The sequence below is a fragment of the Neofelis nebulosa genome, chromosome 8, assembly GCF_028018385.1.
Source record: "Neofelis nebulosa isolate mNeoNeb1 chromosome 8, mNeoNeb1.pri, whole genome shotgun sequence".
NCBI classification, from domain to species: Eukaryota; Metazoa; Chordata; class Mammalia; order Carnivora; family Felidae; genus Neofelis; species Neofelis nebulosa.
This window is the reverse complement of record NC_080789.1, coordinates 106,142,575-106,169,003: the sequence shown is the minus strand read 5'-3', so window position 1 is coordinate 106,169,003 and position 26,429 is coordinate 106,142,575. Positions and strand designations below refer to the sequence as shown.

At 39.5% G+C, this 26,429-nt stretch overlaps 1 protein-coding gene and 1 non-coding gene across 14 annotated transcripts in view; one reads left to right on the top strand and one right to left on the bottom strand.

Annotated features, from left to right (window-relative positions):
* The window catches only part of ERC1 (ELKS/RAB6-interacting/CAST family member 1), a 515,043-nt gene extending 491,283 nt beyond the window's left edge, over positions 1 to 23,760 (bottom strand). For 11 of the 13 annotated variants that reach the window (XM_058744141.1, XM_058744150.1, XM_058744146.1 and 8 more), the window contains exon 1: positions 23,495 to 23,746. The gene's annotated coding sequence lies outside the window, so the exon portion shown is untranslated. Of the gene's footprint in view, positions 1 to 23,494 lie in introns of all 13 variants that reach the window. The other 2 variants (XM_058744143.1, XM_058744142.1) reach the window with 2 other exon arrangements.
* Positions 23,761 to 25,593: 1,833 nt separating this feature from the next.
* On the top strand, positions 25,594 to 25,696 carry LOC131484156 (U6 spliceosomal RNA). Its single transcript, XR_009248067.1, has one exon. It is a non-coding gene; the product is annotated as a U6 spliceosomal RNA (small nuclear RNA).
* The last annotated feature ends 733 nt before the right edge of the window (positions 25,697 to 26,429 follow it).

Below are 26,429 nucleotides of genomic sequence, written 5' to 3'. Positions count from 1 at the left end.
ATGCTAAATCCTACTTCCCATATTCACTACCAAATCTCTGCAAGGTCTTAAAACAACAACAAAACTCAGTTCAGACCTGTGCGTTATAAATACTCACCACACAAAGCCTGTGAACTAAGTTAGGAAAACCATAAAGAGAAGAATACCAGAAAGTCTCAGAATCATTTTTCCCTATAAGAAGAGCACTGGTACCAGTATCTATATACATCCTGAGAGAAAACACACCCCAGCTGGGCCCCACCCCACAGACACCCATATACACCCTCTCAGAATCCTGGACTATACCACAGGCCTAAAAATAAAAAGGCTTCCACACACAATGATTGTATGTCAGCCTTTAATTCTCATTCATCCCACAAATAGCTACGAGCATAACATACAACTTACAAATGGTAGTCTCAACTCTTTCCTCACAGATTAGAAAGATAATAATAGCTCTCTACAACCTGAATCTCCAAAGGAACACCAAATATTCATAAGTCTAACAAAAGCAGAAAATCCTTCAATAGCAACATAGCAACCTACTTCAAATTAATTACAACTGGATAGGCTGCCATAGACATGCTATGAGTTATTTGTAAGGTGAACTAGAAAATATATCACCCATTAGCTATTTAAAGCATTATATATGAAACTATGACTAAATCTCAAAATTACTAGTCCAACCTACTGTGATGGGTTATACTCATCACTAATTAGCATTTATTATCAGAAAATGAATTGAATATTTTAAACACTGTATTTAAACATCTTTAAGATCCTGCTCATTTTGTTAAAGGGTTATACAAATTCACTAGGGGCAAGATATATGCTGCTGTCTTAAGCACTCCATGAAAAGATTAACAGATCAAAATTGTAAAATCCCAATCAAGTTTGGGGCACTTGGGTGGCTCAGCTGGTTAAGCATCCAACTTCAGCTCAGGTCATGACCTCGCAGTTCACGGGTTCGAGCCCCAGGTCGGGCTCTATGCTGACAGCTCAGAGCCTGGAGCCCTCTTCAGATTCTGTGTCTCCCTCTCTCTGACCCTCCCCCACTCATTCTTTCTCTTTCTCTCAAAAATAAATAAAAACATTAAAAAAACCTTTTTAGGGGCGCCTGGGTGGCTCAGTCAGTAAGCATCTGACTTCAGCTCAGGTCATGCCTGGAGCCTGCTTCAGATTCTGTCTCCCTCTCTCTCTGACCCTCCCCTGCTTGCACTCTGTCTCTCTCTCTCTCAAAAATAAAGAAACATTTTTAAAAAATGGTTATTTTTTTAAATCCCATTCAAGTACAATCTGGCAGAATCTATCAATAAATTTTAAGTGTGCATGCCCTCTGACCTAGAAGTCCCACTTAAAAAATTTCACAGGTTTAGGGGCACCTGGGTGGCTCAGTCGTTGAGCTTCCAGCTTCGGCTCAGGTCATGATCTCACGGTTTGTGAGTTCAAGCCCTGCATCAGGCTCTGTGCTGACAACTCAGAGCCTGGAGCCTGCTTCGGATCCTGGGTCTCCCTCTCTCTCTGCCTCTCCCCTGCCCATTCTCTGCCTCTCTGTCAAAAATAAATAAATAAACATTAAAAAAAATAAAAATAAAAAAAATTTTCACAGGTTTGGGGTGCCTGGATGGCTGTTGGTTAAGAGTTCAACTCTTGATTTTGGCTCAGGTCATGATCTCCCAGGTCCTGAGATAGAGCACCACATTGGGCTCTGTGCTGACAGTACAGAGCCTGCTTGGGATTCTCTCTCTCTGTCTCTCTCTGCCCCTCCTCCACTCACGCATGCACTTGCTTTTTCTCTCTCTCAAAATAAGCATCTTTTTAAAATTTCACTGGTTTAAGGATATATGTGCAATGATGTTCATTATTGTATGATTTGTACCAGCAAAAAGAGAGAAAACAAGTTTCTACCAAGAAGTTAAATATTGATATCTCAAATCTATAAAATACTGCTATTAAAAAAGTTCTTAAATCTGTATCTGTATCTGACCTCTATAAAGACATCTATGATATGTTTTGAGGGAGTTGAGAAAGGAAGTTACAGAAGAACTGTATAATGCAATCCCATCAGTATACAAAAGGTTACACATATGTATGTTTGTATACACACAGAAATGATGAAGATAGACACTATTTCTGAAAGGTTAGATGGAACCACTTTTTCCCTTGCACATATACTTTTCTTTTTAATTGTCTAACAGTGAGCATGCATTACTTTTATACACACACACACACTCATACTCCTCACTATAAAGATGTAAATTAGGACCTCAACCATTCAGCACTATTATACACTAATTAATGGGTTAGGTCCCTGGCTGATAAAGTAGGTTAAAAGTAATAATAATAATAATAATAGTGGCACCTGGGTGGCTCAGTCTGTTAAGAACCTTGATTTTAAGAACTCTTGATTTCGGCTCAGGTCACGATCTCATGGTCGTTAGGTCGAGCCCAAGTCTGGCTCTGTGCTGGGCAGGGAGCCTAAGACACTGCTCTCCCCCATGGCCCCTCCCCACTCATGTGCACACTCTCTCAAAATCATCATCATCATCATCATCATCATCATCATCATCACCACCTATCAGTTAAAGAAAGCACAAATGTCTCTGCTTCCAGCCTCAGTATATGTATAGCTTATCAACTGTGTTAAACACCATGCATCAGGTTGTATAACCTTAATCTGATTCTCCTAGAGAACAAAAAATTACAAAACTATGTGGCTATAGTAGCACTGTTTTTAGTGACATCCCTAGCCAAAAGCACCTCTGCTGGCAGCAGCGATAACACTTAACACTTATCACAGCTGCCATTTCATTATTCCTTGTAGAAGGGTGAGAAGGTGATTAACTCAGTTATAGTCAAGGTAATTGTAGTTTTTAATAATTCTTATCAATCAGTTAATCAAGTTAATTGTAAGGTTTATCAAAGTTCTCACCATGACAAACACCTTATCAGATACTTACAAGCATATACAAGGTTATTAATCATAGTTGTTCTCTACTTATATCACAATCTGTGCCACTTAGTCAAAAGAGTCCAGTTCTAGGTTGTATAGCCTTTCCAAACCACTTCAGCCCTTACTGATATTCTGATATCTTAAAATCCTAAAATATTAAATTGTTTGAATTGTAACCTTATTACCTTTCACTTTATACATCTCATACTACACTATGATCAGTTCAACAGAAAGATGAACAAATCCTACAAGACTGATTAAATAATACAGTGAACAAATAGATGCACATGTTCATAAGTCGTTATCCACAAACTTGAATTCCAAAAATCTCTGAAAATCAAAAAATTTTATAACCAATTTGGTGGCAAAACCACACCTGAACAGATGCAAAAACACCTCTGTGTTTGATGAAGGAACTGGAAGATGCTCCCTCAATCTTGCTTGGAAAATTAGACAACATATAGTAAGTATATGCATCATATCCCCTTTCTAAAATCTGAGAATTTATGAATTCTGACCCAAAAAAATCTTGTATTTAGACCTGTATGAGTGGAGAAAATTAAATATCCACACCATTGTTGGTCAAGACATTTATAATCAGTGAAAGCTACACAAGGAGCCTTGTTTTTTTGAGAGAGAGAGTGCACGAGTGAAGGGCACAGAGAGAAAGAGAATCCTACAAGGGGCAGAGAGAGAGAAGCAGGGCTCACTTGAAGCAGGGCTCGACCTCACCCAATAAAGAATTCAAACTCATGAACCATAAGATCATGACCTGATCTGAAGTCAGACGCCTAACCGACTAAGCCAACCAGGCGGCCTACACAAGGAGCTTTTAACTCTACACTATTTTATTTCTTAAGCTAGGTGGTGGGTACACAGGTATTAATTATACAATTCTATCTTTTTGCATGTCTGAAACATTTTGTAAATATTAAAAATTAAAGTGAAAAATTGTAGGCACCCAATATTTGATTTTCTTCCCTAAAAGAATAGAAGCATGTGTATTCAAAGTACTTTGTTTCCTAATATAGATGCAAAATGTCCAATATTATTTCGGACCTGAGTATACAGGAACTACAGTGAAAAAGACAGCAAGACTTCCTAGCACATACCAGGTATACAACACATATGGGGTAAGCATTATAAAAATGTTTCTTGTCAGTAAGTGTCCAAATTCGGCTTGGATCATGATCTCACAGTTTTTGAGTTTCAGCCCCACACTGGGCTCACTGGCAGCGGGGAGCCCGCTTCAGATCTTCTGTCCCCCTCTCTCTCTGCCCCTCCCACACTCGTGTGTGTGTGTGTGTGTGTGTGTGTGTGTGTACGCATGCACGTGCTCTCTCAAAAATAAAACATTTTAAAAAAAAGTTTCTTGTCTTCTCAGTACACCTGAAAAATGGCACGCTGACAGATGTAATGGGCAAGATGAGACTTAAGGAAAAAAGTTGAAAAAAAGAATTTGTGGAGCCATTAAAAACATAATTCCTTTCTCTTTGACCTGGGAGAGTCCATTCTGCTCCTGTTACCATGCTTCTCTGAATAAACTCTACCAAGGGTATTTAATCATAATTCTTTAAAAAAAATTTTATTGGGGCGCCTGGGTGGCTCAGTCGGTTAAGCGGCCGACTTCAGCTCAGGTCATGATCTCACGGTCCATGAGTTCAAGTCCCGCGTCAGGCTCTGTGCTGACAGCTCAGAGCCTGGAGCCTGTTTCAGATTCCGTGTCTCCCTCTCTCTGACCCTCCCCCATTCATGCTCTGTCTCTCTCTGTCTCAAAAATAAACGTTAAAAAAAAAAAAAAATTTTATTAATGTTTATTTTTGAGAGAGAGAGGGAGAGATACAGCATGAACAGGGGAGGAGCAGAGAGAGAGGGAGACAGAATCAGAAGCAGGCTCCAGGCTCCTAGCTGTCAGCACAGAGCCCGAGGCAGGGCTCGAACCCACAAGCCGCGAGATCATGACCGGAGCCGAAGTCGGACGCTTAAACCAACTGAGCCACCCAGGCGCCCCTAATCATAATTCTTTACATGTATACACACAAATGAAGAATTACAGACCCTTAAATTCTATAGATTTAGCCTAGAGTACTACAAAATCATAAACTTAAGAGTATCCAAAGAGACACAAGCAGAATTCAACAGTTCCTGGAGTAACTAAAACAAAAACTTAGACCAGGATACATTTCAAAGTTCCAGAATTAAAACAGATTTTCTATTACAAAATCTGCTTATGTGAAACTTTACAACAGAAATATGCTACACTGCATTTTTAAAAGCTTTTCAGATCACTGAGGCACCTAGGTGTCTGACTTCACCTCAGGTCATGAACTTGCAGTCCATGGGCTCAAGCCCTGCATCAGGCTCTGTTCTGACAGCTCAGAGCCTGGAGCCTACTTTGGATTCTATGTCTCCCTCTCTCTCTGTCCCTCCCCCACTCATGCTCGCTCACTCTCTCTCTCTCTCAAAAATAAACATTAAAAAAATAAAAACTTTTCACATCATGTAAAGCATTCAACATAGCATGTGGATCATAAAGAGTACTCATCAGTATGAACAATAAGTACCTCTATTGTATTTTAAGATACATATTCTTTCATAATTTAAAGTTTCTGAAATTAGGATTCAGCTTATATCAACATGTATAATTTTAATAAATTATTAAATTGATGGTACACTCCACAAGAAAGAAATGGCAAGTTAAAAATGATACATGGTATTACATGTGGTAAATACTCATCATGAATTCTTCCTTTAACTTTTCCAGCAAAGCTTTCAGGGGAAAGATTTTATTGTCCCATTTCTAGAGGAGGAAAATAAGGCTTAGGAAGGCTCAGAAAGTTGCCCGTGATCACACATCTGATTCTAAAGTCAGACTCTTAACCACTACAATATGCTGCATACTCATCTGTTTTACTCATACCAGATGCATTTATAGATTTTTTATAATGAAGCACAGAAAAAGTTACTGTTAGTTTGTCCAAATCATAAACTTATTTTTTATCTCCTTCTTCCTCAGAGTCTCTGCCATCTAGCTATGTCTATACCTCTTTCCTGAGCTACTAGACCTGAATTTCCAACCATCAAGTGAATGCACTTGGTTATTCCAGAGCCGCACTCCCCAATATGGTAGTCACTAACCACATGTACTTACTGAGCACTTAAAATGTGGCTAGTGAAACTGAGGAACTGAACTTTTCACTTTATGTCACTGTAATTAAAAGTTAAATTTAAGGGGTACCTAGGTGGCTCAGTCAGTTGAGCATCTGACTCTTGATCCTAGCTCAGGTCTTAATCTCAGGGGTCCTGTGAGTTCAAACCCCACAGTGGGGTCCATGTCCAATTAAAAAAAAAAAAATGTTAAATTTAAATGCTGATAATTCAGTTACTAGAAAACTTTTAAGCACATTTGGGAAAAGTTGGATATGTGTATCCACTTTTCAACTGTAAATTTTATGAAATCTAAATGCAGATTAAGTATTCAAGTTTTTATTTATTTTGAGAGAGGAAGAGAGAGAGAGGGAGGGAGGGAGGATGAGTGGGGGAGGGGCAGAGAGAGAGAGAGAGGGACAGAGGATCTGAAGCAGGCTCTATGCTGACAGCAGAGAGGCTGACGCCACGCTCGAACTCACAAACCATGAGATGCTGACCTAAGCCATAGTCGGGCACTTAACCGACTGAGCCACCCAGGTGCCCCAGAAAAGTATTTCTCATTAAAAACTTAGCATATGAATTAAGATATGCTATAAAACTATACAATTGATTTCAAAAACTTAGTACGAAAAAATAATGTAAAATTGCTCATTAATAGTTTTTCAAATATGATATGTTTCAACATATTGAAAATATTTTAGATGTACTGGATTAAATAAAATGTTATAAAAATTATAAAATCTAATAATTTTACTTTATAATGTGAATACTACAATTTTAATTACATATGTGGCTCACATTCCTACTATGCAGCACTTTCTAGAGGTTCCTGTTGCCCCTACCACAGCAATCAATAGCTCAATCACTATCCCTCTAGCTCAGTGCTCCAACAACAGCCTTCTCTGATTATGGAAGTGTTCTATATCTGATGATGAGTGGTTGGTGGTGGTAGTGGTGGTAATGACTGTGTGAGACTCACAGCATCCCTTAAAATGTACTGTGGAGCCAGAATTCTTGGGAAACTTGGGCAAATACCACCTGTTATTCTGACTTGAGGGGAAAAGGTAGTAAGTACCAAAAACTGCAGACCAGTGCTGTACAACAGAACTGTGACAATGGAAAAGTTCTATATCTGAATTTTCTAATATAGAGGCCACTAGTCCCACATGGCTATTAAGCACATGAAATATGGCTAGTGCACTGAAGAACTGAATTTTAAATCTTATTTCACTTAATTTACTTTAAATAGTCATATATGTCTAGTACCTACTAAAACTAGACAGCACTATTCTAGCCTACCTGCTCCATCTGAAAGTCTGAAAAATCATCTTAGTCTCCTCCCTCCCCATCAATTGCCAACTGTCCTTTCCCCCCACAAAAGTGCATGTACATATGTACGTACATGTACACACACCACACACACACACACACACACTGATTCTGAATTACCCAGTCCTGCGTTCTTTAAAGCTTCCAACTCTGTATGTGTCTCTATTTCCATTTAACACTATTTTGGTTTTCAACCTTTAATGGGATTAAGGCCACAGCCTCCTAGTTGGCCTCCTCACTTAGCTTGCTCCTACATGCTCTTTATAAAATGTAAATGTAAGTTTATATAAACTTTATTCAAAAGTCTCCAAAGCCTTGCCATTGCCCCAAGGTAAAATGCCAGACTCTAACATGATTTACATAGCTCTTCATGATCCAAGCCCAATCTCCAGCCTCATCTTTCACCACTCCCTTCTACTCCAGTTCTTGTCCATATCATTAACACTTATCACACTCCATTAAAATTGCCTGTTTACTTGTCTTCCTTCCCAGTCACTAGCATTCTGAGGACACAGAAAATGTTTCAAACATTATATTGCTAACACAGAACACAATATACATCATAGTACATGAATAAAGTATATTAGAGTTTACATAAATTTCTTTTGAATGAGGGAAGAAAGGGGAAAAAAGAAAAAGGGAAATAGACACATACTCTTGAACAACTATGAAAATAAAAATTTGGTAAAGGAGATATTTTTGTTATGCTATTCAAAAGAATTTTAACATGAATTTGTTAAGAACCAATCCACTTTTGAATTTTTCAAGGAAATGCTGATCAATACTTTAAAAAATACACATAATAAGGGGCGCCTTAGGTGGCTCAGTCGGTTAAGCGTCTGACTTCAGCTCAGGTCATGATCTCGCAGCTTGTGAGTTCGAGCCCCGCGTCGGGCTCTGTGCTGACAGCTCAGAGCCTGGAGCCTGCTTCTGATTTTGTCTCCCTCTTTCTCTGCTCCTCCCCTGTTCTCTCTCTCTCTCTCTCTCTCTCACAAAAATGAATAAACATTGAAAAAAAAATTTTTTAATAAAAAATACACACATATACTTGCTATGTAGAACTATTTATACATATATAGTTGTGGCCAAAAATTATATTATACATATATAGCTGTGACTATAAACCCAAAGAATTTATATCCATTTTCCATTAATTTATTTTTTAACTGTTAATATTATATATTAATTAATATATAATATAATTTAGTATTTATTATATATAATTATATATATATTGCTCCTTAATAGTTATTATATATAGTTATATATCATATATAGTTATACATAACATATAAGTTATATATATGGTTATATATTATATATAGTTATAATAGTTATACATAATATTGTCATTAATATATAATATATGTAAATTATTTATTTACTATTGTATTATTTATTAATAAATATTATATAATTTATTTTTTTAACTTAATATTATATTAACACATATAGTGTTATATGAGTTTCAGCTGCACAACATATTGATTCAACAATTCTATACATTACTCAGTGCTCACCAAACGTTATTACAATATTATTGCCTATACTCCCTATGCTGTACCTTTCATCTCCATGAGTTACTTATTTTATAATGGAAAGTTTTTACCTGTTAATCCCCATTATCTATTTCATCCATCCCTCCACCCACCTCCCCTCTGACAACCACCAGTTTGTTCTCTGCATTTAAGAGTCTGTTTTCAGTTAACTTATTTTTAATAACCAGAAAAACAGATAAAAATTGCTGCTCTATTAAAATTAAAAAATACCAAGCCCTAAGCATAAGAATAACCAAATTATTTCAAAATGGACTCAGCAACATGGCAATACTATAAAATTAACCACCAGCAGACCAGTAGAAAAGCCACCAGAAAAATTGAGTGAAACAGTCAAGAACTCTACTTTCTCTACTTACAAGAACTCTCTGTACTTATTTTCAACTTACTGAGGGGAGAAAAACATCAAGCAAAAGTCCAGCCCAAATTTAAGACAGCAGTTTAGAAAAGGAAAGCAGAACTATTTGAAATACTCAAAATTATCTGCCACTAATGAAAGTGAAATCAGTATTGCCATAAAGATAGAAAAGTCACCTGTGTAACATCTGTATGGATGTATCCTAAAATATCTGCAGGGATGTACTCAAAAAGATGTAAAACATAGCTATTTCTTGTTTCATAAGAAATCCCGTGAGTCTCTTCTATCTCTAATAACTTCTTATTGATTAATCGTAAGTTCGTATTAGTCTTTCTTCCTTGGAAAGGTCAGCAACAGTAAATTCTATATGTACAAGGACAAAATTATATGTATACTTATGGGAGGAAAAAAGGCAAGCAGCCAAAGAAAACAAAGTCTCATCAACAGGTTTTTTTCCAAATAAGTGAAGGCTAATAAAGGAAAACAAACGTTTAGAAACTCTTTACCCAGTAAAAATTCTATTTCAAAATCCATGTAATAAACCACATTAATACGTTAAAAAAAATTCTTACTGTCTCAATAGATATGGAAATGCATCAGGTAGATTTTTAGTATTAATGATTAAATACTTCTATTCTTACAATAGAGTTTCCTTCTACTCTTAATCTAACAAAGAATATGTGCAAAAGCCAACAACAAGTATCCGTAGGGGAACAGTTCTGCTATTCCATACCGGGCAATTCGGAGCTTATTAGAGTCTTGGCAGAACGCCCTGTGATCCCCCAAATCAGGAAAGGATAGGAGGCCCATAAGGAGCTGCTACCAGGCCATCTCCCATCACTTCCCTATCTCCCTTGGAGGATGACATGAAACAGTTTCTCATAACTGTCTGGATTCTGATGAGGCATGTGACTTTCAGCCTACCCATCTCAGAACAGAGCTACAGATTGCAGAACCCTTTTGTGTCAAATTAGAACAGGCCCCTCCATCAACAGGGTGTCTCACAGTTCATAGTGTAGTCATTGGCAATATTTTTGATCTGGTGTTGACTTTTTTGATGTGTGGGACAAGGGTCACAGGGAGCTGGCACCTTTGGCTTATTCATCTTTCCACTGCCCACGAGTTCCATGGTTCAGGTTGTGCAGATTGTTGTGTTAATCCTCAAATCAGTTTTCAGGTGTGCAAGATGGTTTAGTGTTGATCTTGCTGCATTTCAGGGACGAGAGACGCAAAAACAACTTCCATGCTGTTCCGCCATCTTGGCCCCTCTCCATCAACTGCTTAAATCTGAAGGCTCATTATACCAGTCAAATCAGTAAGGACCTGTCCTACCTTATGTGTATATGCTTGACAATATCATACTTAATAGTGAAAACTTAAAAAAAATTCCCTTTGAAACGAGAAAATAACAAGGATCTCTCCTATCACCAACCCATTCAACATGCCAGAGATTCTAGCCAAAAGTAAGACAAGAAAAAAAATATAAGAATTGCAGGAAAGACACAAAACAGTAATTATTCACAAATGACATGATTATATACATGGGAAAACCAAGAGAATCTACAGATAAAATTATTAAAAATCATCAGATTTGGTCAAAACCTGGCAAAATAGACTCAATATTCAAATTCAACTTTATTCCATCTACCAACAACAAATAGAAAATAAATTTTAAAATCCCACTTATAATAATACCATCAGAAACCTAAGACTAAATCTATGAAAGATATGTAGTACTACACAGAAAACTATAAAACATTACTGAGATGTGAAATGAAAAACATAAATAAATAAAAATGCCACATTCAATGATTCAAAGACTCCACATGATAAAGAAGTAATTCTACCCAAATTAATCAATGGGGTGCCTGGGTGGTTCAGTCGGTTGAGCGTCTGACTCTTGATTTTGGCTCAGGTCATGATTCCAGCGTCATGAGATGGAGCCCAAAGTTGGCCTCCACACCGAGCATGGAGCCTGCTTAAGATTCTCTCTCTCTCTCTCTCTCTCTCTCTCTCTCTCTCTCTCTCTCTCTCATCTGCCCCTCTCCTCAGTTAGTGCTCTTATGCACTCTCTCTCAAAAAAAAAAAAAAAAAAAAAAAGTTAAAACTAAAATAAGCTACAAATGCAATGTAATTTCAGAGTCCAGAGTGCTAACCATTACACAATGCAATGTAATTTCAAACAGAACACCAATGTTTCTTTTTAACTTGACAACTGATTCTAAAATTTATATGGAAATACAACAGGCCAAGAATAACCAAAACATTATTTTTTAAAAATAGCTTTATTGGGGTGTCTGGGTGGCTCAAACACTAGACTCTTGATCTCAGCCCAGGTCATGATCTCACTGTTCCTGAGATTGAGCCCTGCATCAGTTTCCATGACATCAGCATGCAGCTTGCGTGAGATTCTCTCTCTCCCTCTCTCTGCCCCTCCCCTGCTCATGTGTGCATACACATGCACTCTCAAAATAAATAAATCTAAAAAAAAAAAAAAAAGCAAAACTTTTTTTTAACTTTGATGAAGGTTAATTTGTCAATATTTTTCTTTTAAAATTAAAAAAAAAAAAATTTAAAAAAAACAAAAAAAACAAAAAGGGGCGCCTGGGTGGCGCAGTCGGTTAAGTGTCCGACTTCAGCCAGGTCACGATCTCGCGGTCCGTGAGTTCGAGCCCCGCGTCGGGCTCTGGGCTGATGGCTCGGAGCCTGGAGCCTGTTTCCGATTCTGTGTCCCCCTCTCTCTCTGCCCCTCCCCCGTTCATGCTCTGTCTCTCTCTGTCCCAAAAATAAATAAAAAACGTTGAAAAAAAAATTAAAAAAAAAAAAATATTTTTCTTTTATGAGTCATGCTTTTGGTGTTATATCTGAGAAATCCTTCCCTAACCCAAGGTCTCAAATATTTTCTCCTGTAAGGTAAGGTCTGAGGTTCACTTGTTTGCATATTGGTATCCAATTATTGTAGTACCTTTTGTTAAAAAGACTATCCTTTCCTCCATTGAATTACCTTGGTACCTTTATTGAAAATCAACCAACCATAAATGTGTGGATTCATTTCTGGACTCTCTATTCTTCTACTCTTACATACAGCTATCCCTATGATGATACCATACTATCTTGATTACTGATTATGACACTGAATGTCAAGAAGACATTCTCGGGGGTGCCTGGCTAGTTCAGTCAGTAGAGCATGCAATTTTTTTTGTAATTTTTTTTTTTTACATTTATTTATTTTTGAGAGACAGTGAGACAGAGCACAAGCAGGGAAAGGCAGAGAGAAGAGGAGACAGAATCTAAAGCAGGCTCCAGGCTCCGAGCAAGCGGTCAGCACAGACCCCGATGCAGGGCTCAAACCCACGAACCGTGGGATCATGACCTGAGCTGAAGTCGGTCACTTAACCGACTAAGCCACCCAGGAGCCCCTAGAGCATACAATTCTTGATCTCAGGGTCATGAGTTTAAGACCCATGTTGGGCCTAGTGCTTACTTTAAAAAAAGAAAAAGAAGACAACAACCTTCTTGGGAAAGAAAAAAAAAAAAGAAGGAAAAAAAAAAACGTGAAAGCACTTCAACAGATATTAAGACTTACGATCCAGTTTGGCACTGGACCAAGATAGAGAAACCAGTAAAACAGAATAAAGAGCCTTTATTTATTACAGAGCAGTTTTGAAAAGGAAAGAATTGTCAATAAATGGTGCTGAGAAAATCAGCTAACTATATGGGGAAAAAAAAACCACATGCATACACAAAAAAATCAACTATAGACAGACTATAATGTTAATAAGCAGTGCTATATAAGAAAGGTATGACTTCATGACCTTAGGGTAGGAAAAGATTCCTAATATAGACATAAAAAGCACTAATAATAAAAAAAATATTAGCTAGAGTATACTAAAATTAAAAATCTTATTCAAGGGGTGCCTCGGTGGTTCAGTTGGTTGACTGCCTGATTTGATTTCAGTTCAAGTCATGGTCTCACGGTTCATGGGATCGAACCCCAAATCACACTCTGCACTGACAACCAGAGCCTGCTTAGTATTCTCTCTCTCTGCCCCTGCCCCATGCACATGCACGCACACACACACTCTCTCTCTCTCAAAATAAATGTTTTAAAAATTTCAAAAACAAGAACCTTGTTCTTCAAAAAACACTATTGAGAGGGGCGCCTGGGTGGCTCAGTCGGTTGGGCGGCCGACTTCGGCTCAGGTCGTGATCTCGCGGTCTGTGAGTTCGAGCCCCACGTTGGGCTCTGTGCTGACAGCTCAGAGCCTGGAGCCTGTTTCAGATTCTGTGTCTCCCTCTCGTTGACCCTCCCCTGTTCATGCTCTGTCTCTCTCTGTCTCAAAAATAAATAAAACGTTAAAAAAAAATTTAAAAAAAAAAACACTATTGAGAGCAAAATAGCAAGCAGAAGAACAGAGTGGAATATTTGCAACACAAAAACCAACAAAGGGCTCATATCCAAAATATATAACTCCTATAAATTAGGACAGAAAAGACCAACAGAAAAATTGAGCAAAATATTTTAAAAAGCACTTCACAGGGCGCCTGGGTGGCTCAGTCGGTTAAGCGTCAACTTCAGCTCAGGTCATATCTCACAGTTTGTGAGTTCGAGCCCTGGATCTGGCTCTGTGCTGACAGCTCAGACTGGAGCCTGCTTCAGTGTCTCCCTCTCTGCCCTTCCCCTGCTCATGCTTGCTCGCTCGCTCTCCCTCCCTCTCTCTCAAAAATGAACATTAAAAAAATTTTAATGTAAATAAATAAATAATAAAAAGCACTTCACAAAAGGTCTCCACATGACCAAAAGACATAAAGTTATTCAACTTCACTAGTAATCAGTGAAATGCAAATCAAAACAATGAGATACCACCATAAATCCACCAGAATGGCCAAAATCAATAACACTGACAATATCAAGTACTGGCAAAGATACAGAACAAAAGGACTCTCAAATATTGTTTTGGTGCATGTAAGTTTGTACAACCACACAGGATTATTTGGCAATTATCTATTAAAATTGTACATATGCATACTCTATGACCCAGAAATTTCACTCCTGGCTATGTAGTCATCAGAAATAATGCACCAAGAGCACCTGGGTGGCTCAGTCGGTTAAGCATCTGACTTTGACTCAGGTCATGATCTCACAGTTCATGAGTTCGAGCCCCGCTTCAGGCGAGCTCCAGCCCTGCACTGGGTGAGCCCTGCTTCTCTCTCTCTCTGCCCCTCATGGGATTCTTTCTCTCCCCACCCCCATCCTCTCTCTACCCCTCGCTCACATGCACCCTCTCAAAGAAAGACAGACAGACATGCACCAAAAGACTTGCACCAAACAATGGCCATAACAGCATAATTCTTAATGACCCAAAATTGGAAACAACCTAAATATTCATCATTGATATTTGAATTGTGGTGTTTATACAATGGAAGACTATTTAGCAATGAAAATAAACAAACTACAGCTCCATACAGCAAATCTAAATCTCGCAAACAAAATTTTAAGTCAAAGCAGCCAAGCATAATATACATACGTTATAATTCCATGTATAAAAAATTGGCAACAGGCAAAACTAAATACAGGTTTATATAAAGAAAAGCAAGGAAATGATTCCCATAAAAGTCAAGGCAACAGTAACCTTTATGGCGGAAAGAATAGGTTGTGATTGGGAAGAGGCAAAGAAAGTATCTGGAATGCTAGCAAGGTGCTAGTGTTTGATCTAAACGATGGTTATTCAAGTATTTATTTGATACATTTGTGAAGCTACACATTTGCTTTATATACTTTTCTGTATGTGTGTTACATTCAAGAAGGGCTTCAAGGGCATCTGGGTGGATCAGTCAGTTAAGCATCTGACTCTTGGTTTCAGCTCCTATAAATTAGAACAGTTCATGAGTTCAAGCCCTGCATCAGTCTCCTCACTGACAGCACCAAGCCTTCTTGGATTTCTCTCCCTCTCTCCCTGCCCCTCCCCGGCTTCCTCTCTCTCTCTCTCAAAAATAAATATATAAACATAATTCTAAAAATTAAAAAAAGGACTTCTAAGAGAAATTAATTCCTTTACTTGATAAACTATATTCCTATAATAAAATTATGTTTAAGGTCCAAACTTATTTCTTGAAATATTTTCACAATTTCAGAGATATTTAACTAAAGTTCAGACAATCTTTTTCCATTAGTTACCTAATTTCCACACAAAGGGCTTTCACACCAAAAGTAAAACAGTAAGTGAAAAATGAAAATGTATATACATAAAGGACTGTCTGATGAAAACTACTGTCCATTCGTCACAAAGCACACCATAATAAAGAAAAATAAAAGGAATATAGGATTAGTTTTATTCTTGGTGAACCACTAAAAGTGAAAGTTCATATGGACTTCAAACCATAATGATGTGTTGATCAAGGTTCATCAATTTTAACAAACGTACTACTCTGGTGGGAGATGTTGATAATGAAGGAAGCTATGCATGGTGGGGGGGGGGGGGGGGCAGTCTATGGGAAATCTGTACCTTCCACTCAGTTTTGATGTGCACCTAAAATTGACCTAAATAACAGTCTTTTTTTTTTTAATGCATTCAAGAGTTGCTACATCTCTAAAGCACACCTCTGATCATGTGTTTCTTAATCAAAACTCTACACTAGTTGCCAACACAGCCTCAAAACTGTGGAAGGAACCTTAAAAATCACCTAGCAAACATTCATTCAAAGCTTGGAATCTAACAAGGGATGCACTACCTCATAAAAACATTTACACCATCATTGGACAGCAATGACTTTTATAAAATCAACAGGAATAGTAAAACGGAAGGTAGAGGAATGAGAAAAATCAACAATACTACACACATTTCTAGCTTGAGCAACTGATAGTGTCACTTAATTAATTAAGGAACACCAGAGAAGGGCAGGAATAATACATTTAGTTTTGGCTGTTCTGAGTTTAAGGAGCATCCAAATGGAAATATTAAGTAACAATGGTCCTTACACTCAGCAAAGAGATAAAAGCTAAAGTCAGATAAATGAATACTCAGCATATAGATGAAAAATGAAATAGAAGATGAGATCACTCATAGAAATTCAAACACTTAATGAATGGATAGAGAAAAATTCAACAAAGGTGACAGAAAGAAAGCCCAGAAAACCAGGAAGAAATATAGAAGCATGATCTGAAGATGCCAAAAGTGAGAGTTATAAAGGAAGAGGAAATAAACTGTATCAAATGCTGTTGTGGTAGGCAATCTTGAAAATGGCTCTGAATGATCTCTGCCTCCTTGTATTCATGCTTTTGTGGAATCTCCCTGTGCACATGTTGGACTTAGACACTCCAATCTAATGAACAGAATAGATCAAGTGATAGAATGGCACTTTCGAGATTATGTTACAAAAAACTGTAGCTAATATTTCCCATCCTTCTCCACAGAGCTCTCAATCTAGAAGCAAGGTGCCATGTTGCAAGTACTCGTACGCAGAGGCCCAAGTGGCAAAAACACTGATTTCTCCAGCAAACAACCAACAAGGACCTCAGGCCTGCCAACAGCCACATGCTTGAGCTTGGAAACAGACCCTCCCCCAGTGGAGTTTTGAGATGACTGCAGCCTTATGAGTGACCCTGAATCAGACACACCACACCCAGATGCCTGACCCATAGAAACTGGGAAACAATAAATGTTTGTTGTTTTAAGTTAAGTTGGGGGGGTAATTTGTTGCATAGCAATAGACAAGTAGTACAGCTTACAGGTTAAATAAGAGGATAAAAAAATAGCCATTGGCTTTAAACACATTAGTAACCCAGCAAAACAGTTTTAATGAAATTGTGGAGACAGAAACAATACAGAAATAGGGTGAGAAGAGAATCACAGGTGAAAAAATGGAGACATATAGCAAATGTAGACAAGTCTTTCAAAAACCTGTAGCTATAAAGCAGAAAGCAACTAAGAGAAAGTATGAAGAAGAGATTTTTGTTAAGACAAGAGACATTTTGTTTATTTTTTTTTAATTTTTTTTTCAACGTTTTTTATTTATTTTTGGGACAGAGAGAGACAGAGCATGAACGGGGGAGGGGCAGAGAGAGAGGGAGACACAGAATCGGAAACAGGCTCCAGGCTCCGAGCCATCGGCCCAGAGCCCGACGCAGGGCTCGAACTCACGGACCGCGAGATCGTGACCTGGCTGAAGTCGGACGCTTAACCGACTGCGCCACCCAGGCGCCCCTATTTTTTTTTTTTTTTAAGACAAGAGACATTTTAAAGTTTAAGTGATGGGTGCTGTTGTCAGCCTGTCAGCATGGAGCCTGCTTCAGATCCTCTGTCCTCCTCTCTGCCGCTCCCTGGTTCATGCTCTCTCTCAAAAACTAAATAAAACATTTTTAAAAAACAGGTTCTGGGGCGCCTAGGTGGCTCAGTCGGTTGAGCCTCCGACTTCGGCTCAGGTCATGATCTTGCGGTCTGTGAGTTCGAGTCCTGCGTTGGGCTCTATGCTGACAGCTCGGAGCCTGGAGCCTGGAGCCTGCTTCCGATTCTGTGCCTCCCTCTCTCTCTGCCCCTCCCCCCACTCGTCCGCGCGCGCGCGCGCGCGCTCTCTCTCTCTCTCTCTCAAAATAAATAAACTTTTTTTTTTAATTACAATAAAAATAAGTAGCAAGGGGCGCCTGGGTGGCTCAGTCAGTTAAGCATCCAACTTCAGCTCAGGTCATGATCTCACAATTTGTGAATTCAAGCCCCCCATTGGAGACTCTGTTGTCAATGGGGAGCCCACTTCTGATCCTCTGTCCCCCTCTTTCCCTGCACCTCCCCTGCTCGTGCTCTCTCAAAAATAAACATTAGAAAAATAAGTAATAAATAATAAAGTTTAAGTGATGATAAGAAGCCAGTGTAGAAAAATACTCAAGGAAATTCATTCCATCATGAAGAAAGTCTTCTGAAAGTTCTCACTACCTCTCTCACTTAACTGAAAACTGGCTTTCCCAGGACACCTCTTTCAAAGCAGCCCTTTCAAGCGGAGGTTATCAAGTCTCTCACACTCCACACCCAATATTGGGAAATGAGAATGGTACCCCTCTTTCTTCCAATGCCACCTCCAGACCATATAAAATCTTGAACCCCCATGTAAAATCTTTGTAAAAGCATGACTTTCATGTTTTTCAGCAACACAGACTTCTACCTCTGCCTTTTCACTATCAGCTAATGACCACCTGGACATCCTCCACACTCAGGGAGGAGATGTTGGCACCTAGTTCACACTGCCACTACCTTTTTATACCACCACCCCTGGGTTATTTCAATATATACATGGATCTAACAGCAGTTCCTCAAACCCATCAACACTCTATTCTCTGGGTATAGCCATTCACAGCCAGTTGGGAATTCACTTAATTGTAGTCTCATCTATTCATTCATCAAATATTTAGCAAGTATCTACTATTTGCTCAGTAGAAAACACATGACAGTCCCTGTCATAAAATAACTCATATTTTCCACAAAGACAGCATGAAAAGATCTAGCTGAAGTCTAGATATCTTATAACTACTACAAATCCTTTATTCATCAGTTTAGGGACCATGTCAATTCTAGAAAACTAGAATTGTTGTCTGAAGTGACCTCGTAAATCCACGTCTTATCCCAGTGATCACTGTATCCCTTAACAAGGCTTCTAAAACTATCTTTTAAATAACGTATTCTAAAATACTGCCAGAGTTCAGTATTAGATTCATCAATCTATAAATGTATCAGTGTGCTGCCAAATATAGCAGTCACTAGTCACGGTGGCTATTTAAATTAATTTTAACAAAATTAATAATTTTAATTGTTACTCAACAATTACACTAACCACATTTAAAGTGTTCAGTGGCACATGGGACTAGTAGCTACTGTATCGAATGGTATATAGAACATGACTATCATCACAGAAAGTTCTATTGGACAATGCTGGCCTAAAGGTTTCAGGATTCACTTCCTTCCTCCTAGAAAAAAAGGTCTCGTTTTCCAGACTCCTGAGAACTCCCTGAGGTTCCATAATATCCTAAAGGAATTCCACAAATCAGGCATCATTATCACCATCACCACACCTTATCATCACCATCAGGGCAGCTGATTTTTATGGAGTACTTACTATAATCCAAGCACTTTATCAAAAGCTTTAGGAGTAATAAATGAAGGAATAATGAAAACAAGACACTTAATCACATTTCACAAGTATGTACTCAACCAAATAAAATGCTAAGTTGACTTTTACACAAACTTATGCACAGAATATTTAAAAATACACACTAAGTGGCTTAATTGCCATTTAGTTGGTAATCAAGTATTTCACAAACATTTTCCCCCCATGATGTACAAAACAATACTTAAAAATCAAAAGTCAGGGAAGTGACTGCTAATGGGTTTGGGGCTTATTTGGGGGATGAAGAAAATGTTCTAAAATTAATTGTAGTGGTAGTTACACACACCAGAAAACTGAATTATACACTTTAAATGAGTAAACTGTATGGTGTGTGAATTATTTCTCAACAAAGCTGTTGGAAAATAAAAACAAAAGGTATGCAGGTAGCTAGACTTAAATTATGAAAATACTAAGGTGGAAAAAAAAAATCTAGAAGATAAAATATTTGTTCTATTCATGAGATTTTAAAATAGTTACACCAGATGGGGCGCCTGGGTGGCTCAGTTGGTTAAGCGACCGACTTCGGCTCAGGTCATGATCTTGCAGTTTGTGAGTTTGGGCCCTGCATCAGGCTCTGTGCTGACAGCTCAGAGCCTGGAGCCTACTTCAAATTCTATGTCTCCCCCTCTTTCTACCCCTCCCCTGCTCACGCTCTGTGTCTGTCTCTCAATAATAAACAAACATTAAAAAAGATTTTTTTTAAATAGTTACACCAGAGCGCCCGGGTGGCTCAGTTGGTTAAGGGTCCAACTTTGGCTCAGGTCAGATCTTGTGGTTCATAAGCCCTGCATCAGGCTCTGTGCTGACAGCTCAGAGCCTGGAGCCTGCTTTGGATTCTGTGTCTCCCTCTCTCTCTGCCTCTCCCCTGCTCTCTCTCTCTGTCCCTCAAAAATAAATAAACATTAAAAAAATAAAATAAAATAGCTAAACCATATTACTGCACAAAATTTCACTGGTTAGGAAAAACAAGAAATTGGAAACAGTGATTGCCTTCAGGAACAACGTGATGGGACAGGAGTCTTACTCTTTTCTACCTATATCTTATGATTTGATAAGTGTATTACCTATTTTTTTAATGAGTATGATAGTTAATAATATATTTAAAAAACAAAGTTAATAAAAGATCATATCTGTCCTTAGTATTATACATTCATAGGCTGCCTATTTTGTTCTGAAAAAAATAAAAAGTGAAATATATGTTTTTAAAAAAATCAATCTAGGTAAGTTAAAAACTGACAAATTCTTGCATCTGTGTCACCTCATACTAAAAAGCATTTAGTCATATTTCTATTAGACACAATAATCATGCAAAATCCTCCCTTACCCAACACTCTGACACATCTTTAAACAATGACACGCTTGATCATGCCCTCCTCCTTGAAAACTTATTTTCTTTCATTTCTAGTAAATCACACTCTCCTGGTTTTCCTAACCCAATGACCTCTTATCAATCTTCTTTGCCAGGTTTCTCTTCATTTCCCCAAAAGGTATCTGGAAGGTAAGTTCCATGAAGGCAGGGATTTTTGACAGCTTTGTTCACTACTGTATCCTCAATGGCTAAAAAAAAAGTACCCAGAAGAATACTCAGTAAATAACCATTGAATGAGTCAGTGTCCCAAGGCTCGGATATTGAAGACTTATAGAAATAAGTTATATTCTACATAACCTTGATGCTGTTTATTACATTATATTTGTTTGAAAACTGATAATCAATGTACGGATTTGGTTAACCAAAATACTTCATTCTCTGGTCTTCCTCCATCAAGGTGTTTGATACAGTATGTGAAAATGCACATTTAACAGCTCTTTTACTCCTTATAAAAGCATTAACTGAGAGTAGAAAAAGAGCAGCTGTTGCTAACAGAATCTTCACTTTTATCCTGCTCCCAGTATTAATGTTGAATTAACACAGACATACCTACCTGACTTTAGTAAAAAAGGGGACAAGGGAGACTTCAGTAGATTCAACAAGAACATCACAGTAATGACTAGCAAGTGACTTTTCTTGAAAAATAATAGGTAGTGTTTTTTCTGGCATAAAAAAAACTCTAAGGAGAAATAGATCACTTCTACCTTATACTTTCCCCCAAATCCCATGACTGCATTCCTACAAAGAATTGCATCCCACTGTCAACAATGTAAATGTCATGTTAGCAATATATATAGTTTCACCTGACATTTTAGTTCACATTTGTCCTCATGCATACCCAATTAAATCAAAGTATAATTTAAAAGGCAAAACTAGATATGTGAATTTTAATTTTTGCTTCTAAGTAATCCAAAAGTATTCATTTACCAACTTATAATTTGACCTGTCTGAATACATTTAATTGAATCTTTTCTTTAGAATTACAAACCTGAGACACTCTTTCTCACTTAATATCTATTATATCATCTGTTGCCTGTAAGTTTCTTCAAGCAGAACTATTTTCTAGAAGATAATAGTCTGCTCATTAATTAGGCATGTTAAAAAAGGCAATGATCTACAACTACTGACACTCAAATCTGTATATTTCTCTCTTGGGTAACAGGAAAGCACTTCTCTGGCTATGTTCCCAAATAAATTGAGTAAGCCTTGGGAAAGTCACTGCTTAAATTCCATTTCATGACGGCTGCTCTTCCTCCATAAATGAATTATTGAGAATCATGCCTACTTCCACCCATTACATAATACATGTATATCACAGGACCTGTTTTCTGAGTAAGAAACATCTTAAATGACACTGATAGGTAAGGTCAGTGAATACTGTAATCTAATAGGGAGCAGGAATTGAGAAGAGATTTTGATTTAATGTATAAAGTTGTGAAACACTGATGTGAAGAACATTGATTACTGTTTACTCTTAGTAACATCTCTCCATGAAGTCAGACACATGCCCCCAAAATGTTATTAAAGAGCATCTTAAAAGCACTTGACTCCAAGAACATTTCTCAGAAATTGAGGGACCTAGAAAAAAAAGCTATTTCAGTTCATTTTTAAAGTGTCTAATAGCATCTGCGATTGAGAAATAAAAATAAGCACGAATAATTGTGCTGAACACAAAATGCCCAAATGTCAAAGTCTATTGAAAAACAAGTTGTAAAAGACAGCTGTGCTTTAAAACACGTATTTTTCATATAATTAGCTCCAAAAGAACTGTTCAAATTATCCATCCAAAGCAGTCAACCACAACCACCTGCAACCATTACTCAGAAACGTGTCTTCCAAAGCAACCACCTGATTTTCAGGCCTTCTCTTAAGAGGCCAGGATAAAGCTTGCAAATAAGGTGGTATAAAGTGATCTTTTAGGCACAGAAAAAAGACTGGAAGGTAACACCTTTAAGGACCTAGGTGTAATGGGATCTATTCCCTAATGTTGCTGCCAGAATGAAGTTGTCTTAATCCAAGACCTCACTCTTCTTGAAGGGTGTAAAACTTTAAACCCAGCCACCCTCACCAATTACCCACCTGCGCCAAAAGCAGAGGGATTCTCTGCCCTTCCGACCCACCCCGCCAGGAAGAAGAAAAATAATAACCATAATAACCCTAAAGTAGAAATATGAGACCTAGTGCAACAGCTTCTCCAACTGCCTCAAAGGCAACATCCACAGCTCTTCTTCCTTTTGCAATACAACCCTTCATCTCCTATCTTACCATTTAACAGAAGGGGGAAAAAAATCCTCACCTCTTTCAATATTTTACATCAGTCGCCTAACCACACAGATCCACCCTGACCGCACCCCAACCTCCTCATGGCTCCCCAATTTCTCCATCTCGCCACTACCTCGCCCTCAACATCACGTCTCAGAAACCCTCCGTTCTCCAAGCACCCAGAACCCCTATCTCCCACCTCCCACCTCGGGTACCCCTCATCTATCGCTTCAGCTCCCGCCCAATCCTGGAGCTCTGTGGGGTGGAACCCGCGGGTGGGCTGGGGTGGGCTGGGGTGGGGTGGGGTGGGGTCCGCCCCTCCCCGGACTTTCCCATCCCCCCTCCCCCGGTAGGGAGAGGAGGGGGAGGGGGTCTTGTAGCCTCACCTACAGCTCCGCCCCTCCCCGGGGGCGCGCTGCCCAGCCCTAGCCAGGGCCGTGAGGAAGCAGGCTAAGAAAAGGCAAAAAAACCTCAGCGCCAGCGGCAGTCGGGAAGCTCTCGGTCCCGCCCGACTTCCGAGCTGCCGCCACGGCGGCCGTCTCACCCTCCTCAGGGCTGCTGCTGTTGCTGCTGCTGCCTCCCGGGCGCCGCCACCACCGCCGCCACCACTACCGCCGCCGCCGCCACAGCCACAGTACGGCCCCAGCGCCCGCCGACGTCACTACGCCCCGCCCCCTGCGCGAGACACCTAGCCCCGCCCCCGGGCCCGGGCCCGGGCCGCGAGACACCGCGAGCTCCGCCTCCTCGTTGCCGGGCCACCTAGCTTTCCTGCACTCTCCTGGGAGCGCGACTTGGCAGCCCGCAGGCCTCCGGCGACTTCCAGAGGAAGACGGGTCAGGGGCTGGGAGTGGGGTGATTCAGGGTTCCGGCGGCGGCTGCGCGCCCAAGCAGGGCAACGGGCGCGGGGCGTACACACCCCCCACGCGCGGCCCCTGCAGCCACGGGAAGGGAGAGCGGGAGCCGGCTACGGGAAGAGGCTGTAGGTGGGAGCAAGGCAAGGCGCCGTTTGTCTCCTTCTGCTTGCCGTAGGAAGTGGACCGGCCAGGCCCGAAGAGCGGAATCGTCGCTTTCCCAAACCTTAGAGTCGCCCAACCCCCTCCTTGGCGGGGCCCGTTACACAAGCCCCAGGACAGTCACTGCTGTTGAGAGTTGGTCTAGAATTGTACATTCCGGGCTGCGCTCCCGCGGCCGCGGTGGGAACTCTTTGTCGGAGGGAAATTGGATTTTTTTTCGCCCTCACCCTTAGCTTTTGCGAATGTGGCCGTGGGGCTGTCCACTGGACCTTAGGGGAAGAACTTAGGCTTCGCGGAAGACCCACGCTAGTGTACGTGGTTTTTGAGCGCGGCGGGAGAGGAGAACGTGGGCGGAATTTGAGGTCCACTTTCAGTTCCCGCAATGTGCCAAATGCGGTGCTACGTTGTCTCACTCAGTCTTCACAGCAGCTAGGCGAGTCGGCCAAGCAAATGGTACCTTATTCAGGAAACCCAGTTTTCTTGTGCTGTCTCGTAGATTTTCTTTTGTTGGAGCTATGCAAAGAGGACAACTGCATCCATTAATTTAAGAATTTAGGTAAACTATCCCTGAACCAGAAAGGAGGAGTGATGTAAATTATATTTGTTCCCAGCCTTTTAGGTTGCATTGAATAATTTAAAATGACATTAAAAGGAGTTGAGTCCTCATTTGCCCCTGCTTATTCTCTACAATTAACCAATTCACACTCCTTCATAATCCCACTAACATTTTCCCCTCCCTCCCTCAGTATTCACATTCATTCATTCACCAAATTCTGTTTCATGCTGCCCAGACTCTGTTTCCTCCCAGATCACCAAGCACTTGGATTATTGGCAGTTCCCCGTCCTGCTGTAGTCGCCCCCTTCAGTACATTCCACATATGCCTACCAATTGTCAGACTGTGCTGCCAGAGAAGATTGTATAGCTGCCAAGTAAGCATCCGAAAATACTTTTTTTTTTTAGACGTGTGGGTTTTTACCCCCAAAAAAATCCATGCTATGTCGATTATTTTTCAAAATCTTCCTCATCTAACTGCTGATCTGCTCATCCTGTTACTCTCCAGAAGTGTGGTGAGGTAAGAGGAAAGTAGGAGTCACATCCTAGTGTCCCTTCTGCCACTCTCTATTTGTGTGACCTTGGGAAAATCACTTCACTTCTGAGTTCTGCTTTTCTTAACTGTAAAATGGGGTGTGAACTAGATGTCTGAGATCCAACATGTCACTAAATGTGTGGATCTGAAGCGTTTCTGTGCTAAGCCCTAAATTATACATACACAGGATACTATCAATATCACAGACTCAGAATTGTGGTAGTATGTTTTTCTGTGTTTTGGGAGGGAGTTGTTTGGTTTTTTGCCATTCCACTAGTTGTTTTTTCTTATGTCCTACTCTGCTCCACTTGTCTTTTTTTAAACTTACATTTAGTATTTTTTTTAACTTACATTTAGTATTTTTTTTTATTAAAGCTTGGGTGAGTACTCCCTTTGGCAGCACATATACTAAAATTGGAATGTTAGAAGTTTAGCCTGTCCCCTGTGCAAGGATGACATATAAATTTATGAAGTGTTCCATATTTGCAAACTAATGTAACATTGCTTGTCAACTGTACTTAAAAATATATATAAGCTAGCTAACTAAGCACATGCATTCATTACCTCTTCTTCCTGAGACCCCATTAAAATGCTAATAAAGGAATTTAAAAATGATACAAACTCATACATAATAGAAAATGAGAATGAGACCACCAAAATTTTTTAATTTTACATACCAAGTGAGTGCAGTCTGACTAAACAAAATGAAAGAAACCATAATGTAGAATAGGTTCAGATGGTGCTGTAGCCAACAGGGAGATTAAATAAAGATCTCTGCATAGAACAGAAGAGCCCTCCCTTATCTCAGATACCGTAACCAGGCATTTATCCCAGGCTAAAAATCAAGAGTTCTCATAATCTCTGGGGAAGAGTTGGGCAGCTATTTGAACATTTAATGACTAAAGCAGTCTTCATTCTGGCACAATAGCTAGTTTTCTACCCACTCACCGTTGAGTGAAGTTGTGCAAGTTGGCAAGACCTTCCCAAGTTCACAAGATTCCTAATCAGCATTCCAATTACCTCATCTTAAACATGAACAGACAACCAAGGATTAGATAATTAGATATTCAAAAGAAGTCTCCAATTTAGGGGGCGGGGGAAGGGGAGAAAGATAAACAGAGAATGGCCATAGAAGAAATAGAGAAACTTCAGAGAACTTTAAAAATAATAATTGGGGGGGCGCCTGGGTGGCTCAGTCGGTTAAGCCTCCGACTTCAGCT